Here is a 15942-nt window from a genome sequence, read left to right as displayed (position 1 = left end):
ACCATACTTAGCTAGAACTTCTTCTTGGCTTAGCAGCTGATTAATAATGGTTTGAGCATCACCCTCAAAAATGGCTAAATGATATCCAATCTCTGCTGCGAATAGAAACTTTAATTGTTCTTTGAAAGTTATTTCGAATGAAAAATTTAATGTGTAGTTGAAAGTTATTTTTAAAAATAATAATACAATTAATTAAAAAATATAGGAAAAAATGCTCATACACCCTCTTAAACTTTGAACTAGTGGCTAAGACGTTTCCTAAATTTTTTTATTGGTCAATTTACTTCTTAAACTATACATATTTGTCAAATCAGTACTCCCGTTAGTTTCACGTTAAAACACTAACGAAATAAAAGCATGAAAATATGGGTATGTATTTTGTTAACTACCTTAATTAAATAGACTGACATATGGAGCCACGAAAATAATCAATACTATATATGGCTATACGCTAGTGTCTTCAAAAGCTAAGGATTTTAGGCAGTAAAGAAATCCTGTAGGAATATGGTTCTCCTAAGTCTAAGAAAACAATTTTTTTTAACATTCGATAGGAATTGCTTTTATAGCTAGATAGTGAAATAGAGGGAAGAGTTTCAAATCACATAAATAAAAAAAGCATAAATGATGTTCCTAGTGTAAGTGATGAGTGCATATAAAAAAAAGTAATATTACTTCAATTTTTATTTATCATTTTAATAATTGTGAAAACTTTACTATTTTTTTAATAAAAATTTTAACATTAGTCTTCCTTGTTTATATGATACTTTCAGTCACTTGGTTTTTACAGGTTGTCCCACTTTGTTATTTGTGTGTTTTTATAACTTTAAATCACGCTTCCAATTATAAATCACAGTGTGTGTAAAATACACTTTGTAAAACAAGTTTTTTTTTTTTGGTTTCCAAATTGAAGCACTTTTGGCAGTGCCTTTTGGACTCCTAGCCGTGTATTAATTTTTGTTGCTTAAACATTAAAATTAAATCTCTTCGAAGAAGAGGTAGCAATACGGTCTACCAGATATTTGAAGATGATGTATCATAAACAACCAGATCTGTGAGTGTCACATCTTATCAAAAAATGAAGAAGATCTGAGTGATACAGACATTAATGGCTATCAGTGCTTAGTCAGTGATTAAAATAGGCCAACGACCAGAGCATTAACAAGTTGATGAACTAGATTAAACATGAGGTTGAGAAAGATACATCACATGCACACTTGATTGTGCAATGCCAAATGTGTATAATGAATATCAATGATACATAAATGGGAATGCTTGAATAGATGAATATCATGTCAACTGTACTGGCACACGGAGAACAGATCTAATTGACTTTTCACCTATATGTTTTAAAGTTCCATGCAAAGACTCTTCAACTCCTGCAGACACAGTTAGAAAAACAACTGTTACACACTATACACTTATTTTTTAAAATTGAAATGATTTTGAAATTCTAAGGAATTTGGCTAGTAGTTCGTAATTTCTTATAATATTTATGAGATATTGAGTTTGAAATTTCTTATTAGTATCTTGGGAGGCCACTTCCATGAGATTCCTTTTTATAATAACCTGGTGTGTGTGTGTGAGACAGAGAGACTGTATATATCTGAGAGAATAGTCAGATGCTCAAAAAGATAAAATATACTAGTTGATTGTGAGGGCGTTTGGATTCCACTGAAGCTGCGTCTGCATTTTCAGTTTTTTTTTTTTTTTTTTTCCTCCAGCCGCAAGTGTTGACCCAATCTTCTGTGAACAGTGCATTCGTGCACTGTTCACGGACCCACAAATTTCACTTTTCAGCCCCTTTTTCATTAAAAATGGGTCCCGCGGTACTATTCACATATTTTAAAATTATTTTGCTACAGTGTTTTCAGTTTTCAGTTTTCAGCAATAAGTTCTATCCAAACGGACCCTGTGTATTTGAAACTTTGGATACAAGAAGCAAGGAGAGAAGGAAAAGAGGATGAGGAAGAAGAGATGAGGAAAATGAAATCCTTTGTTCAGTTGAAATAAAAAAGTAAGGAAGGGAGGAATCTACCTTTCATTTGGACCCTATCATTTTTTTCCCCTGCCGAATTGGGAGGAAATGGACAGGAGTATTTTGATGAAAAAATTTGAGGTAAAAGAAAATTTTTCTTTGAAAAATGAAATATAATTTTTTTTTTAAATCTAAAAACTACAAAACCAAACACCTACTTTTATACGTTATCATTTACAATTGATTGCTTTCCTCGTGAATAATTGGGTAAACCAGTCTATTTAAGTGTTGTGGGATCACTACAATTTTTCCTTCCTCTCTAACTTTCTTTCACAAATCATATATACATAAAAAATAAAAATAAAAAAAAAACCTCATGAAAATTTTCTATTCATGTTCCTTTCTTCTCCTTTCCCTTCTCTCCCCTCCATTTTACCTAACATAATATAGATGAGATATAAAGACACTAATTCTGTGTTTTCTCTTCTTCCCATAAATAGGGAAATCCATTTCCCTCTGATCAATTTGGAGGCAAATTAAAAAAAAAAAACACAAACCATGTTGATATTTTCATCATGAGCCCAACGAGATTTATAACTGAGAAAACAAAAAGTTAAGATCCTTTAATAAAAATTCTCCAATTTTCACATTAAGAAGAACCTAGATTCAATCTCGTATTCCCTTATTTGTTTATTAAAAAAATCCCTTAGAAATTATATAAAAAAAAGTTACCAAATACATCCTTAAACATTTTTGCATGGTAAATAACATAAAAATAGCATGTCAATTGTCGAGAGTTTGTAACTTAAAAAATACTAGTCGCTAACCCATGCTATGCACGGGAACTTATCTATTTGTGAGGTAGATTAAAATAATTTTATAAAATCTTAAATTGATTAAGAACTACACCATTACATAATTTGCTCATATATGATTTCAATTTGTGTTTCAATTTAATGAAGAAGCCATGACTTAAAAAAAAAAATTTCAGACTCAAAAATTCAGATGTTAAAACTTCTGAAAGACCAAAAAATATTAAACAAATCAAATAATTCACTACTTAGAAATTATTGAAACAAAACAAAATATATATAACTAAAAAAATAAAAAAAATATAAAAAAAAGATTGGGTTACATTCAAAAAAATAATCCATGGGTATAAGTTTGCACTCTATCATAAAATATCACGTTAGTGAAGTAGAAAGATAATAATAATAATAATAATAATAATAATAATAATAATAATAATAATAATAATAATAATAATAATAATAATAATAACTTGATAATAAATGAAAATAAGTAATTTTTTGTTCAATATAATAGTTTAGAAAAAATCTTTTTCTTTCATATCATTGGTTCCACATAACACATTTCTTCCATATTATTATCTATATATAATATATAAATGGAATTTTTGACTTTTTTAGATACTTATGTTAGAATTAGGATTTAAAAAATTATTATAATTTCTTTAATAATTAGACTTCACGTTAGAATTTTTTTTTTTAAAAGGACTCACTTTAGGTTTTAAAAAAAAAAAAAAAGATTCATGTAAAAAAATAAACTTTAGGATTAGGAAAAAAGAAGAGGCTCACTCTCTCACTATTTGGTTTAAAAATTAAAACTTTTTTATAAATTAAAATGATGATGTCAAGTTAGAATTTTTTTTTTTAAATGACTTACTTTAGGTTTCAAAAAAAGAAAAAAGAAAGATTCACTTTTAAAAAAAAATCTTTAAGATTAAGGAAAAAAGATAGACTCCTATTAGGACTCTCTCACTATTTAGTTTAAAATTTAATTTTTTTTTATAAATTAAAATGATGATGTGAAAAATTGTGAGAGTTTCAGAGGTTTCGGTTATATATATATATTTATATATTTATATATAGATGATAATAATATCAACGTTTGAGTTTGAGTTTAAGTTTGATTTATTAGAGAGATAAAGTTTTATTTCTTGATAAGTTTGGATTAAACAAAAATATTTTTGTTTAAAAAAAATGATGAGTTTGAGTTTAAGTTGGATTTGTTAAAGAGATATAGAGTTTCACTCCTTATTAAGTTTAGACTAAATAAAAATAATTTTATTTAAATAAAATGATATGAAATAATTTTATTTAAATATTGTGCATAGAAAATTGTGAGAGTTTCATAGACTTCGATTTTATACAGAGAGAGATAGAGAGAATTCAAATCTCCTATCCCCTAATTATGAATTCTTAAAAGGAAAAAAAACACACACCCACAAAAATTAAGATGCTTCACTACGTACCAAGGTCCCTATTTGAATGACTGTCTCTAACTTTCTGCGCATCTAGTTGCTTCTTGTGTACTGGAGGTGAAGTATTTTCAATAAAGAATTTACTAAATTAAAGAAAACAAGAAAGAACACAACTTTAGTATATAAATTGTGTGTTTAAAAAAAAATGTATACTTTTTCTTTATAGTATTTCATCCGTTACCTATATTTGGTTCAAAGAAAAATTCTCATTTATAGTTTTTTGGATAAATTACATATTTGGTCCCTATCCTATACACCATATTTCAATTTAATCCATAACTTTTTAATTGTGTTAATTTGGTCCCTAATTTTTCTTTACCGTGTCAATTTAATCCTTACAGTTATCTTTTGGATGAAAATTAATGACATGTCTAATGGCCAAAATAAAAAATTAGCTTCTGTTGTTGTGATAATAAACTAAAATTTTATTTTGGCTATATGGTATGTAAACAATTTTCATATAATATATAATGGCAAAGACTAAATTGACACGACATTAAAAGGTTAAGAACCAAATTGACACAATTGAAAGGTTAAGGACCAAATTAAAATATGGTGTAAAGATTAGATACTAAATAGGTAGTTTACCCTAGTTTTTTTTACTTTTTTTTAGATGAAATTTTTATTTATATTTGGTTGTATTCAAAGGTATACTACTTTCTCTTCATAGAATTTCACCCATTACTATTTATAGCATTAATAGTACTTGTACTTTTTTTGTTGAGAAACAAATAGTACTTTTACTTTATTATATACGTTTCGAATTTGTTATAAAAAAAATGTATATTTTCAAAACGATATTGACAAAATAAATAATTTAGTTGATTTAATAGTTTCTTTATGGGGTAAAGATTAAAGAAGGGGATTTAAAAAGAGAGAGAGAGAGAGAGAGTTAATTATCAATATCAATAAATAATTAAAGGATTTTTTTATCTTTTTATATATTTTTTTCCTATAAGGACACATATCAAATTCAAGTTTCTGGGAAAATTATTTAAACTCTATAATCTAAGGGATGTAACAAATTGACGCTATAATTTCAAAAGTAATAAATTGAACTCTAAAGTATAAAAAGTGACAAATTAAACCCTAAACTAATAACAAACCTCAAATAAAATGTCATTTCACTTATATGGACTAAGGTTTAATAGTTTATTGCTTTTCGAAAACTCATTGCTTGAATTGTTTATTTTGAAACTATAAAGTTAAATTTGTTACTTTTTACAAAATCGTGGTATAATCTATTACTTTTAAACAGGGCGGCTCAACAATTTTGGGGATCTTAAGCGAATATTTTAAGTGGATCATTTTTTAAACTTTAAAGTCTAAACCTGCATAAATAAAAATTAATTTATTACTATAATACAAATGATAAAAATTAATTAAATTAGTATTACTATAATACAAATGAGTTGATATAATATACATCAAAGTATTCATTGGTGTGATAATTTATAATAATTGATAAAGTAAGAATTTGTATTAAAAAGATAAAGATGTGATAACTTATTAATTAGTGTAGGGCCATGTGAGGGCCAGCTGTGAAGTCAGTAGAGTAAACTATAGGCTTAGCTTAAGGCCTTGTGATGTGTTGTGGCTCGTAGACAGGACTGCACAGTGCACATAGTACTGTGGAGTCTTGTCCTATTAAGTTGTGTGCACTATTATTGTGCACTGTTTTGCATTTTAAGATGCGATGTGGCATTTTAATGCATTTTATTGACCAATAAAAGTACTTAATTTTTTTTAATTAAAATATATAGATAAATAAATTATATATATAATTTTTTTTTTATACAAGTGGAGGTCTTTTTTTATTTGGGGGCCTTAGACAATTGCATTAATTGCATCTATTGTTCAGCCGACCCTACTTTTAAAACTATAGGATTTAACTTGTTATTTTTTGAAGCTCAAGATTTATTTATTTTTTTAATTATAGAATTTAATTTGTACTCTCTTAACCTATAGGGTTAAAACGAAAATTTCCCAAAGTTTTATGTAAGAAAGATTAAAATGACCTTTTGTTGCTATTACGTACTTCGAATATTACTAACTTTTTATATTGTGGAAAGAGTACAACCTTCTTTTAAAAAAAAGACTACAACTACAACATTAAAATTATTAAAGATTACAAGAGCTCAAGCAAAAAAAAAAAAAAGATTTATGAGTACCTGACTACCTACCTAAGTATTGAGTATTTAATTCTTTATTTGATGCTATGGTATTTCTACGAGTGCATTTCAAAATCCACAATTAGTATTTCTTTTTTTTCATGTTTTAATCTGGTTTTTTTCAATGAAGATTTGACTTGGAACACACAAAAAAACCTCTAAAATGCGGCAGTGATGTTATGGATACTATAAATTTTACTAAATAGATCTTACAAACGGATGTCACTAATAACAATAAAATTAAACACCCATTTATTATTTTATTGAAGTGACGCATCAATTGCATTCATTATGTTATGGTTTGTAATTTTTTTAAAGTAAAATTTATAATATTTTCATATTACAGCATGCATATTTAAGACATGCATATATAGGTTGAGCGGTGAGACTATATATTGTGAGCCCATTCCCATGCCTTCCAGGACCACGACACCTTATTAATTAATATTAACCAGTCGTTAACCCGTGCACGGGAACCTATCTATTTATGAGATAGACTAAAATAATTTTATAAAATCTTAAATTGATTAAAAAAACTATACCATTGCATGATTTGCTCTTGTATGACTTCAATTTGCGTTACAATATGATAAAGAAGCTTGAACGTGCAATGACTTACAAAAAAAAAAAAAACCACGTTTAGGATAATATTAATATAGGATTTATTCAAGTTTTTTTTTTTTTTTTATCAATGTTTGAGTTTGAGTTTAAGTTTAGACTTGTTAGAAAAATAGAGTTTCACTCCTTGTTAAGTTTGGACTAAACAAAAATAATTTTATTTTAAAAAAATGATTAAAAAATGATGAGTTTGAGTTTAAGTTGGACTTGTTAGAGAAATCGAATTTCACTCCTTGTTAAGTTTGGACTAAACAAAAATAATTTTATTTAAATAAAATGATAATTTTATTTAAATATTGTGCTGACGTGGAAAATTGTGGGAGCTGTAGAGGTTTTGGTTATATATATATAATGCTAGGTAAGTTTACGATGGTCACCCCCATGCACGAAGCTCCTCTAGAAATTAGAAAATACAAAAAAAAAAAACAAAAAACAAAAAAGAAGTTAATATAAATTTTATTACAAAACACTTACAATACGCTAATAAATGTGATTAGTGTCACTTTAAGATAATAAGTGAGTGTTCGATTTTTTTTTTTCTTCTTATTAGTGACATCAGTTTCAGTAAAATCTATAGTATCCTTAACATCACTTTGACTAATTCAATGAGTCTTGCCATTGAAGATACAATGCAGGAACCTATTCAGTTTTCACCTTCTAGGCTTAGTAGTATCTCTCATTTTTCTCACAAATTCTAAGGCTTAAAAGTAGGAACCTTTTGTTCATATTTTCTTGTCTTCCTTTCTGCTTCTTAAAGCTTCTGCTCTGGCTTCCTAATGCACCTATTTAGTACAATTTAATGATCAAGCAGTGTTGATAATTAAGTAGAACATGGTAGCTAGCTTTTTGAATAGGCAGCCGATGAACGGGTTTTGAGTAATGGCATATGAGTATTGGAAAGAAACACAGTAATGGGTGACAGATCAGAATTTAAAAAGCGGCTGTACCAATTCATTAATTTGAAAGAGTGACGAACTTTTCTACCATTCAGATAAGATTCAAAATATTAATTTGTAAAGATATTAACACAAATCTATACAAGTCAATAAATTTGTAGTTCAACTGGCGATTCTTGATGTTTCTAACGAAAACTTCCCATACGTTCAAACCCTCCTGCCATGTTGTTGTAATTATCGAATTATTAAAACAAAATCTATACAAGGGTGTTCAGTCTCAAAGGAAGCCAGTATGAATCATATAATTATAATTTCTTGAGATTGATGAATTAAGGAAAATGCAATGAACCCCCCTTGCCTGCCTGAAGAATAGAACAAATTATAAGAGTGAGAAACCGACATGGATTGTATCATGGAATTCAAACAAACAAAACACTGGCACATCCACTTCAATTGTATCGAAGTCCAGCTTTTGCACCTAGTACAGCTGAGTGAATTAGCTTGCAAGCTTTAGTACTAAAAGCATAACAATATTCAAGGTTAGGCTAAAGGGCATGCTTATGTGTTATGATCTTCTGGCTAAGTATGTGTTTGGATTAATTAGTTTTTTTGGTTAGTTTATAAGTTTATTTGCTTATGGATAGCTTTTATATGAAGTCTCTTTTTTCTTTTCTTTTTTAATCAACTTTCAACAAATAAGTAAGTTATAAGTTGCTCAACAATTAAAAAGCTAATCCAAATACACTTTAATAAATGAAATTAGATTTACCGACAAATATTAGAATATAAATCTTCAACACCTAATTGCTCAAAAAGTGGCTATAAAAATTGATCCCTCCGTTTTTAAGATATATGGTCCTTATGGCTAATAAGTGGTCACTCAGTCAACTAACTAATAGATGCATGTCTTTTCATTGGCGGCTCCAGGAATGTTTCTCAAGGTGTTCCTGGTGGGTTTGCTCTGTTACAAATTTTTTTTTCTTCAGATTGTTTATTACAATTTTTTCTTTTTTAGATTTTAGTTCAATATTTTTTAGCCTTTTCTTTTTGCTTGAAAGCAATGTTATGAATACCGTTTTGGACACTGTTTCGGTTTGTTTAGTGGAACAAAATATTTTGGTACCGATCTATTTCGTCGTACCGTTTCAAGGTGTTTTGGGATTTCTAAAAAAAATTAAAATTAAAATATATTTATATTTTCTTATACAACATAAAATTACTGATCCGAATAAGTAAACCTCAAATAAAACAAATCATTTAGTTTTTCTTTTTTGACACTCAAATCATTTAGTTATTACATAACAATTATTGTTTTAGAATATTAAAACATAAATATGTAATTAAATAATAAAAAACAACAACCAAAAATAGTACGATACGAATGTATATATGTATATCATATTGGGAAGAGACAAGACTCAATAAATAAGTTTGAAATCAAACTCTTTTGTCAGTTTTTTGAGTTTTGTTATTTCCAAAACTTTGTCACGTGGGTGGGGTCAGCAAGCTAAAGTTTAAAAGGCAAACTAAAGAAAAAACTTGACAAAACAAAAACTAGAGTAAAAAAAGAAAGAAAAGGCAAACTAGCATAGCGTCTAATACGAAGCAAAGAAGAAGAAGAAGAAGAAGGGGTGACCTTTGCATTGGCTGGATTTGTTTTTTAGGCATTTGACGCAGGTAATGACACACTGTACTAACGAGTTTGTCAATTTAGGGATTTTTCTTTTTTTTCTTCTAAAAACTAGTACTGGCCGAAATGTAACAAATAATCCACCAAAATTTAATTTTGAGAAATGATATGTCCACAACATTGTCACAACATTTTTACAACAAATCATAAGTGGTAAGTTATTACTGATTGTTATTGTTGTCGCAAAAAAGTAATCTTAGTGTTAGGTTCAAATTTGAACTAATAACAACTAACCACCTGTGATTTATTGTGAAAATGTTGTAAAAATATTGTGAACGTAGTATCTCTCTTTAATTTTATTGGCATAAAAAAATGTTGAGGGTGTTCCTAATTTTTTTTAAGGGTAGATAAATAAATAAATAAATTTAATTATTATATTTTTTTTTCAGGTCAGGGTGGTCCTGGGACCACCCTGACCTATATGTGGTGCCGCCACTGTGTCTTTTCACCTACTTCTCTAGCTTTTCAAAGAGTGGAAAATTCAAACCCAACTTTTTTTTTCTTTTTCACTTCCCAAATTGTTTTAGATTAAATTATTTGAGCTGCCCTCATGAGAAATAAAGGGAAAAATAAGTGGTATTTCATGTAGATAAGATGTTCAACAGAAATAACACAAACAAATGGACTATATTAACGAAAATTGATTTGAACACATCAGCCATGAGATTGGAAATTTTACTTATATAATTTAATCGTGATATCAAACGATATTAATTAGATACAAATGTCTCAAGAAATATTTTTATAATTTAGGGTAACAAAATCCTAAGATCTCCATAAATTTTGAAGAATCTGAAGTCTTAAGTACAAATCGTCCTAAACACTTCTAAAAACATTTAACCGATTACCTTTATATCAGACTACCTATGATTCTATACACAGAAAAACAGTTTTTCAAGACACAGGAAGAAACATGAAATGTTAAGTGATAAATTTCCAAACTATCCCAAGTTTAATTAAACACTCACTCGCATATATACATTTAAACTTCATTTTAACAACTAGTTATTGGAAAAACTTCTCTCTCTTAGGCTCTCGGTAGTCTTTGACTGTAGAAGCTACGAACTCACTTTCCCTTTGTGAGACTTAACCTCTCCAATCTCTGTTATTAGATTGTGGTAGAAGGTTTGTTTTTTTTTCTCTCCCTTTCCTTTTCCTATATCTTACATAGCTCTTTATTACTACTGTTTTATTCTTGTTACTATGGATGCATCTATGGAAGAACTCTGGAAACATTTCAAATTGTCAGAAGTGGAAAAAGGCATTACAACTATGGAAGCTTTTAAGGTAACTATTTCTAAACAGCAGGCACAATTTAGCATCTTGTTCAAGTTGCAAACTACTAAAGATTTCAACAAGGAAGCTTTTAAAGCCACTTGTGAATCTTTGGCGTTCTTCTCAAGGTGTAACTATTAAAGAGGTCGGACAGAATCTCTTTCTTGCTATTTTTGGTTCAGAGCATTTGATAGATGTATTAGATAGAAGTCCCAGGTCCTTTGATAAAAGATTGATCATGATGAAGCGATTTCATTGTGATTCCAGTCCAGCCAACGTCACCTTCCGTCATTCCCCCTTTTGGATTCGTATTTTTAATATTCCTATAAAAAGTATGAATAAGCGTGTAGGAGCCCGAATTGGTAATGAGATGGGCGAGCTTCTCATGGTGGATGCACCCAAGAGTGGTCTTGCCTGGGGACCTTTTCTTCGAATTAGAGTAAATGTTGATATTACCAAGCCACTTATGCATGGTAAAATGATCCAAATTGAAGATCTTGAGTCTAGTTGGGTTGTCTTTAAATATGAAAGGCTTCCTATTTTTTGCTATAGATGTGGAATTCTTGGCCATCAAGACAGAGAGTGTCCTCAATTGAAGATGGGTTGTTTTTCCTCTGATGATGATGTTTTTCAATTTGGTTCATGGCTCCGTTCTTTGGCTCTGAAGGGTCGTAGAAAAAAAGATTCAGGGAACTCTCAATCACACTCACGGGATGAAGATGAGGATGATATTCAATCAGTGGTAGAAGATTTTGATGATTCGCTACATCATCGCCGAATTCAGACTGAGCTTTCCACGGCGGCCGTGATGATTAATCCAAGGCAATCTGTGCCGTTTGGCACTTTGACAGGAGAAGACACAACTATTCTAGCGCCAGAAAAGAAGTTGGTTCCTATTTCCAAAAGTGTTTCGAATTTTCAAATAGATAAGGTAGTCAAGATTAAGGAGATTGCATCCAATTCAAATTCTGATGATGTTATCCTTGTTCAAAACCATGATAAGCCTAATTTTTTTCTTCCATCTGATATAGCGGCTTCCCATTTGGATACAAATTTAAATTGTGATGTAAGACTATTATCCCTCGTGAATTGGAACATTGTGATAATGCCCAAAGTCATAATATAGACTTCTTTGAGTCCTCATCAAACACTAAGGCCTTGTTTGGATTTCCCCGAACTAAGTTAACAAATCCCAGTTTTGTTAACTCATAACGCAAAATCAGTAGGGCCCACGGATAGCATGCTTGTTTGGATGAAATTCCAAACCATTAACTCAGTGATGATATCACACAATTTTGAGTGATGGGTGAGCAATTTTGAAAATACGGTGAGGCTGTTTTCAAGTTAAGAGTTTTGAGTTATCAGTGGCAGTTTTGTAAATTTTCAGCACACACAAGTCCCACAGCAGTGTCTTGTCCCATCACTGCAGGCTTTTGTGAGCAACGGATCTTTTTACCTCATTACTTTCCCAACCACCCAGACCACTTTTCTTCATCACTTTCCCTTTTCCCTTCTCCCAAACCCACAGCACAAGCACAACTAAAAATCATCACTGTTAATCCATCCGAAAATATAAGCTCTAGTTCCACCGATCAACACAAGGCCCAGCTCCAACGAAGCTCCATTCACCAATTCAATTTTTCGGTGAGACCCAAATGCTTCCCCTCCATCTTTTTACATGCCCGAAGCTGCTGGGTTCTGCCTTTTTTTTTTTTCTTTTTTTTTTCCATGTTCCTCCATTTCCATGTTCCTCCGTTTTTTGCTTTGTGTTTACTGAGACGTTGGTTGTGAATGCTTGTTTATGCCTCTTTTTTAACTCTCTACTCAAGTATAGCTACTCATGTTTATGCCTCTTTTTTTTTGTTTTTATTTTTTTATTTTAGAAATTTTTCTGTCTTGTTCCTTTGTTAGAACCATGGTGTTATGAACAATGTCTCAGTATTTATAACCATGTATTGTGAATGCTTTGCCCTACTTTTGGCTTGGGAAAAAAAAAAAGAAAAAAAAACTTAGTCTTTACTTCCAATGTGGCTCACCCTATTCTTGATGAAAGATATCAAGTTAAGAAAGGTGGTTGGAGTTAAGGTGTTTTCTTTGAGGTTAATAACCTGAATGAAAAGTTTGGTAATGGGGCTCTGTATAACTTTCTTTACAATTAGCAAGAAAAAACCGTGTACAAATTACAATCCGAAAAACCTTTAATTAACTACCCTTGTTAGAGTACTCCACTTGTATGCCTCTGTTTCTATTTTTTTTTTCTTTGCTTAATCCGTGGTGTGGGTTCCCCTACTTATTTGCTTAATGATTATACTATTTTTCGACATGGTTTATGTGATATTCTTATAATGGAAGACGAATGTACCTTTTTCAAAAAAATATATATTAGAATCAAAGATGGATGTGCCTTAGTCGCTCTATCTTGTTTTTTATTATGATTGTCATTTTAGTTACTACTTAGTTTAAGTGATAAGATCTAGCTAGTGATAGTCTGTCTCTTCAATAGATCAATAGAGTATGTAACAATGTACACTGTATCCATAAACAATATGGTGGTCTTTTAAGGGAGGATAAAGTTGCACTATTGTACCTTAAGATAAGACCCCTAAACACTATTGTCTGACTTTGATTGAATATATGGAAATGTTTATTGTTATATGTTATTGTTACATGATCAGAGGTTGTTGTTAGATGGCTGGGGATTTGAGGAGGTGGGATGATGACTGTGTCGATGAATTATGTGACATTGTCTTTGGTCAATTCCTGTTGGGTGATTTTGCGGCAGGGCTTCCCTGTGAGCCATTGTGGGATGTGATCACAAACACTCTCAATGCTGGGACTGGGAAGGATTTCCACAAAAGGCAGGTTGTGTGTCAATTCACTGTACTTCGAAGGGATTATTGTAGGGCCAACGAAGTTCGTTATGGGTAAAGGTGTGGGTGGCCAGTGGTGGCTCTAGATGAAGGGGTTGGTCTGTCTCAGTAAGAGGCTATTGAATAGCTAAAGCATTGTAGTGCATAGCTAACCATTTTGTTTCTGCTAACTTATTTTGTTCCCACTACGATTTGTAGATTACTATGGTGTTGTTAGTGTACACTTTCACATGCACTATCCTATGGCTATGGCTATTAGTGACTACTTTTGTAGTAAAACAATGATTTGGTCTTTTGTCTTTTTGTATGTTACATGGTCACAATGTACATGTTTAGCTATGAATTGGGATATATGTCAGTATGGTGTTATCTTTATTTACATGTACTGCTTGTTTATGTATAGTTACTTGTGCACTTTCTCATTACGCAACATACTTGGTCGCGGTAACACATTAATATTCATTGTTCATTTATTTACCTGTCAATACAAAGTGTGTTCAATGACAAAGTGGAGAATGGTGTTTTTAAGGGCCTTATGTGGGAAACAACGACACAAGAACTTAATAAAAGGACTGGTAAAAATCTCACCGCTAAGAGAGTTTTCCAAAAGCATAATAGGCTTCGGGGTAAACAATGCAAGTGGAGTCAATTGCTGAATCGTACGGGGTTAGGGTGGGATGAGGCCACCCAAACTGTTACATGCACTGACGAGGTTTGGGCGCATGTGGTGGCAGTATGTTACTTAATGCATTTCAAGTTTCATGTTAGTATGGTATACCTTTGCATTGTTGTGATTACTTTTCTGCCTAACAATTATTCTTATGCTTGTGTTGATGTAGGCTGATCGGAACGCAAATAACTGCGAAAGAAGGGATGCCCCGACTAAGATAAGCTAAAGTAGTTGTTTGCTCCCAGTATTGCAAATGGGCATCTTCAGATTTCATCAAACACACCTGCACTGAACAGTGATGAAGAGCATGCACTGGAGGAGGAGCTTGTTGCTGATGCTACTCCTATCCATCTTGATGATGACTACTACACCCCCAACTTGGATAGTATTCCTCGGACTACGAAGGAGACTGATGTTGTTGACTAAACCTAAGTTGCAGGTAAGCGTCCCATGCAAAAAGCAAGTGCCAAGGGTAAGAAAGTGGCGAAGAAAGTCAATAAAGTAAGTGGGATGATTGTGGCCCTAAAGGAGTACACCGCAATGACGAGGGAGAGGTTTAGTGGTAAGAGGGGCAAGTCAAATGGCACTTCAGAGCAATTTGCCCAATCAGCAACTGGAGGTGATCCATGTTCTCTAGGGAAAGCTATTGACAGGCTTGATTTGTATAAGGATCTAGGAAACAAGGCATATTTGAAGATCTCAAAGGCTCTCCATGTGAAGGAGAATAGGGTGATGTTCATGGGCATGCTGGAGCATAGAAGGCGAGCATGGATGGACGATATTGTTAACCCAGAGGATTGAGACATGGATCATATTTTATTATGTTATGGTAATTGTAGTATTGTAGTATTATGTTATGGTTAGTGTAGTACTTGTACCTTATGTCACAAAAACTGTTGTACTGTTGGTTTTTGTTTTCTCTACTATGGATGTTTGTCAGGTTGCCTTTTTTATTTCTAGACTTGATGGGATGCTATGTTGAACAATTTTAAGTTATTATTAGGAATATTTATGATAATTTCCCATATTTTCCTTGGTTTATTGTTGAGTGCTTGTTATTCGCATTAGTTTGCTGTATACATCACATAGGTTAATAGTATGTTGTTGTGGTGTGTAAGTGACAATGGCATCAAAGAGTGAATGGTTAGATGAATTCCTGGCTTATGATTTAGACGAATCATACTTCAACAACGTTAATTATGATGATGCTAGTCATGTTACTAATGATGATGACTGGTGGGGTTTAGAGTGCAATAGCGAAGATGAAGCAAAGTTTGACTTTGTGAATCCTTTGGTAGGTGAGATGTTCACCTATATGCAGCGACATTATGATAAACAGCCCATGTGTGATTGTATCCTCACGGGGCAAGGATACATGGATGAACTTGATAGTAATCCTAAGAAGTGCTTTGAGATGTTTTGCAGGACACGCTTGTATCCGTTACATTTAGTGGATAAGTTGCTTGGTCATGGATACTTGATAGAAGGGCAAG

General features: G+C 31.4%; 1 long non-coding RNA gene across 1 annotated transcript; it reads left to right on the top strand.

Moving 5' to 3' along the window:
* Positions 1-12441: 12441 nt before the first annotated feature.
* Positions 12442-15395, top strand: LOC142630376 (uncharacterized). Its single transcript, XR_012843295.1, has 3 exons — positions 12442-12553; positions 14309-14512; positions 14619-15395. It is a non-coding gene; the product is annotated as an uncharacterized LOC142630376 (long non-coding RNA).
* The last annotated feature ends 547 nt before the right edge of the window (positions 15396-15942 follow it).

The sequence above is a fragment of the Castanea sativa genome, chromosome 4 (genome assembly GCF_040712315.1).
Source record: "Castanea sativa cultivar Marrone di Chiusa Pesio chromosome 4, ASM4071231v1".
NCBI lineage: Eukaryota > Viridiplantae > Streptophyta > Magnoliopsida > Fagales > Fagaceae > Castanea > Castanea sativa.
This window is presented reverse-complemented; position numbering and strand designations above follow the sequence as displayed.